Below are 5,136 nucleotides of genomic sequence, written 5' to 3' on the forward strand. Positions count from 1 at the left end.
CACACGGACACACACAAAACACACACACATGCATATTGACGCCACACACACATACATTCACATCCCTTCACACTGTTCACTTACACTGCTGCTACTCTGTTTATTATCTATGCCAACCACCCTACCTTCATTTTTGCCTTCAGTAACCTTCTGTCTTACAAAAGTGTAACCTGTGTGAAATGGCTAGCTAGTTAGAGGTCCGCACTAGTAGCCTTTCAATCGGTGATGTCACTCGCTCTGAGACTTTGAAACCATGGCTTTTGTGGTGCTATGTGGCGCTATAGGTAACGATGCTTCGCGGTTGACTGTTGTTGATCTGGTTCAAGCCCAGGTTGAAGCAAGGAGAGGGACGGAAGCAACACTGTTACATTGGTGTCGTGATCCGGATCACGCAGTTGGGCTCTGCCCAGCTGCTGGGGTTGCTGCAGAGAAGGAGGAGGAGGTGATGAGTGTAACCAGTGTGAAATGGCTAGCTAGCTAGCCTTGAGCTAGTTAGCRGTGCGCACTAGTAGCATTTCAATCGGTGACRTCACTTGCTCTGAGACCTTGAAGTAGTTGTTTCTGGATTTTGTGAAACGATAGGTAACAATGCTTCGTAGGTGACTGTCAAAGTGTTCAGAGGGTCCTTGGTTCAAGCCCAGGTTGGGGCAAGGAGAGTGACGGAAGCAACACTGTTATATAACCATAGCAAACGTAACATATACTAATTTGAGTGTCCCGGATTTACATTTACTAAGTCTATGAGATCAGGCTGATGTCCTTACAAACCCCATAAGCCTTATGAGACAGTATAACATGCAGGTACAGAATAATATATGCCATTTATCAGATGCTTTTATCGAAAGAAACTTACAGTCATGTGTGCATTTTACAGGTGGCCCCGGGAATCAAACACACAATCGTGGCATTGCAAGTGCTATGCTCTACCAACTGAGCCATACAGGACCACATAAACATGTGAGGCCACTGCAATCAGACATGTCCTACACATACAATCTAAAGACTCCATGCAATGCTAGTCTCTAAGGGAATGAGTCACGTTGCTAAGATACCAATAGTCTGGCTGAAGAAGAGATTAAAAGGAAAGTTTTGTGAGTGTGCTGATTATTAGATGGAGAGAAAGACAGGTAAGTGGGTGGATGGATGGAGCTGCATCAAGGGAGATAGTGAGAGAAGGCAGACTGGTCTCATAGATCAGACGTAACATAGTAAACGTAAATTAGTACAATATGTTATGTTTGGTATGGTTACATTAGACAGAAGGTTACTTAAGGCAAACATGTAAATGGAATTGTCAGTTGGTTGGGTGGATGTATAATGCAAACATCTAGTAACCCAAAGATTGCCTGTTCAAATCTCATTTTAGATAATTAGCAACTTTGCAACTGCTTACTAGATTTTAGCTACTTTGCAACTATATATAATACGTTTTGGAAATTCGTAACATATTGTACGTTTTGCAAATTCGTAACATATTGTATGAATTGCAACTTGTAACATTTTGTACGAAAAGCAATTCGTAGCATATCATATGACTAAATGACTCAAATGTAAATGTAAATGAAATGGATGAGGGCGATCCACAAATGAATACATGCCATACGAAACATAACATATCATACTAAATGGAGTGTCACGAAATTACATACAGAATAATAAGAAAAGCTCTGAGACCCCGTTGAAGAAGGAGGAGGTAGAGAAAGATAATGATAGGGCAAAATAGTTTAGACCCACTCTGAAGGGCAAGCTGCTCCTTTGTCTTCCTCCTGAAAACCACTGCTCACTTTGGCTTGAGTACATGGTGCTTCTACCACTGGTATTCACATTAACAATACTAGCTGTAGTAGAGAACGATATAGCCTACAAGTACTTTTAGTCATCATCATAGATGAGCTGCCTGCTATTAGCGAACCAGGTAATTACCTGTAGGAACAAGAAGACATCAAGAGAACTTGAGCTCTTCTCAGAGTTGATGCACACATTCATCAATGTTCTAGGTTAACATTCTCACACTGCTTCTGTTCTATCCATCAACCACTGCTCTTTTATTCCCCCCATTCATCATCATTTGCTTTGATTAGCTCCTCGATGGCAGGAATGGGTCTTTGCGCCCTTTTCTCTAAACCTGTGAGAGTTGAAGCTTGCTGATCAATTGATCCTCCTCTGTTCTCCATATGTGATTGTGTACTYTCTGTTTATTATCTATGCATAGTCACTTTACCCCTACCTACTTGTACATATTACCTCAATTACCTCAACTAACCCGTACCACTGGACATGGGCTCGGTACCGGTACCCCTTGTATATAGCCTTGTTATTGTTATTTAATTCTGTTATTTTTCCTTTAGTTTAGCAAATTTGTCTTACTTACTTCTTTAAAGCTCTGCATTGTTGATTAGGGGCTCATAAGTAAACATTTCATGGTAAGGTCTACCTACACCTGTTGTATTCGGCGCACGTGACAAAAATAAATGTATTTGATTTGTTAGGGGGAGCTTTGTAAATGCTTCTGTCACTGGTTATCAGGTGATCTTTTCTCAACTGCTCCACTGCAGGCTCCTCAATGGCTCCTCAATGACTCTTAATCAGTGGGGTGCACCACCTGCCGATAGGCTTTTAATMCCACCTCTACCCCACCACCACCACATGCGCACCGTGATGACCTCATGAATCACCCCCTAGAACTCATACTTCACAGCCCACCCTGTCGCACTGCTTAGACTGGGGGCTCCGGGRGCCCACACTGTGAGGAGCTTCTGTARTGCACAGGTGATCCCACAGAAAGTAGAATGGCAAAGAGTGAACTGAGCCTGTTAGCATCAACAGCACCATTGTGAATCAACTACCTGGTAGATATAACAAGTATTTCATGTGGTTGATTGTTGATCCAATCAATCAATTTCACTTTCTAAATTGCATCTGTTGTCACCGCTTGGCCATGACAATTTTTTAATTGGCTATTGCAAGGACTTTGTTGCTCTCCACAATCAAATAACGACTTGTCTCTGATTTATACTTCATGTGTGACTTTCATCACCAGCATTTCAGCATTCTGTCAGTTRTATTGAGAGAGCCATTTGTCTTGGATACATCTTAATGATAACGGCAGAGAAAAAGAACTGTGCTCTTGACTAGACTCTGTTAGTACACTCTTAGGAAAAAAGGCGCTATCTAGAACCTAAAAGGGTTCTTCTGCTAGAAGAACCCTTTGAAGAATAGAATTTAATTTCCCATAGAACCCTTTGAAGAACCCTTGTTGGTTCCAGGTACAACTCTTTTGGGTTATATGTAGAGCCCTTTCCACAAAGGATTCTACATGGAACCCAAAAGAGTTCTACCTGAAATAAAATAAAATAAAACAGTGAGTAGCAGCAGTGCGGGGGGGGTTAATATAAATAGTCTGGGTAGCCATTTGATTAATTGTTCAGCAGTCTTATGGCTTCTGGGGAGAAGCTGTTAAGGAGCCTTTTGGACCTAGACTTGGCGCTACGGTACCGCTTGCCGTGTGGTAGCATAGAGAACAGTCTATGACTTGGGTGACTGGAGTCTATGACAATATTTTGGGCCTTTCTCTGACATCGCTTGGTATAGAGGTCCTGGATGGCAGGAAGCTTGGCCCCAGTGATGTACTGGGCCGTATGCACTACCCTCTCTAGCGCCTTATGGTCGGATGCCGAGCAGTTGCCATACCAGGCGGTGACGCAACCAGTCACGATGCTCTCGATGGTGCCACTGTAGAACYTTTTGGAGGATCTGGGGAACCCTTTTTTCTAAGAGTGTACAACTTATTCATTTTTTGGGGGGGTTTTGTGATTAAATAGGACTTTGGAAAGGCTGTCTGACTAATGTCTTATCACATTTATACTCTGCTTAGCACTAAAATCATCAAAACAAATTAGATGCAATATGCTACAAATGTGTTCTAGTCTATTAGTGCATCCTAATCAGAACAATGATTCATCTTGTCACTTTCAATACAGACACAGCGTGTTAGTGTGCATATCCCAACATGATGTGACAGAACGTTTGATTTCAGAGGCAGAGGTCTCCACAGTAAACTTATTCTCAGCACATGGGTAATGCTTACCTGCCCACGTTTGTTGAAGGGCATTGCTTGCATACTGTAATGCACAGGTAACCTTGGATTTTTGCCTAAACAGCAGCATCCTCTGATGAGAKGACTGTGAGGTTGGATGCCTTTGAGAGTCCCTGTCCAATCATATTCATYAGCCACAGCAAAACATGAATATTTTAGCACATCTCACTAACCAAGACCAATTTAAAACATGCATACAAAGCACAAACTTAAACATGACAGATTATCAAGGTTTCAAAGCAGACCTTTGTGTTACAGACATTAGGCTGCTTGCTTAGCAAGTACCGCTTGCAGCTCACACTGAAGCTCAAACCCAGGACCTTTGCTTTGCYAACACACGTGACCATCCTCCTTGACAACAAACCAACCATTTAAGCTATGGAATAATATCAAATGCCATAGCTCCATCTGCAACATTTCAATCTAGCTGTGGAGTAAGCTTAAGGTACGTTCTTAATTCTGTTACATTTGCATTTAGCACTTTGTCTCCGTTGTGATGTCATAACTTGAGGGTATTGGCRTCTGTTTACTGTCACAGTCAGACTGAACTGGGGGTGAACTCATGGATGCCATCATTATCATCATAACTCCAGGTCTATTTATTTATTATTATTTTCAGAAGTGTAGAATATTTGCAGGACTGCAGGTAGGTAGAATAGGAAACAGAACATTTTAGGTTTCTTTTTTATTCAATTGAACCTTTATTTAATTAGGCAAGTCATTTCAGAACAAATTCTTATATACAATGACGGCCTACCCCGGTCGATGCTGGGCCAATTGTGCRCYGCCCAATCACGGCCAGAAGTGATGCAGCCTGGATTCGAACCACGTACTATAGTGACACCTCTTGCACTKAGATGCAGTGCCTTAGACCACTGCGCCACTTGGGAGCAAATCTGTAGAATGATCTGTGGAAGCTAGCCTACTCTCGTGGACAGATCTGGTACCATAGAATCTGTCAGGACTAAACTGGGTGCGTAGGATAACGAGCAGCAGTAGTTCCGGTATGGGTTATTTGGACAAATCACAATTTCTCAGGT

Source organism: Salvelinus sp. IW2-2015, linkage group LG20, assembly GCF_002910315.2.
Source record: "Salvelinus sp. IW2-2015 linkage group LG20, ASM291031v2, whole genome shotgun sequence".
Classification (NCBI taxonomy): domain Eukaryota; kingdom Metazoa; phylum Chordata; class Actinopteri; order Salmoniformes; family Salmonidae; genus Salvelinus; species Salvelinus sp. IW2-2015.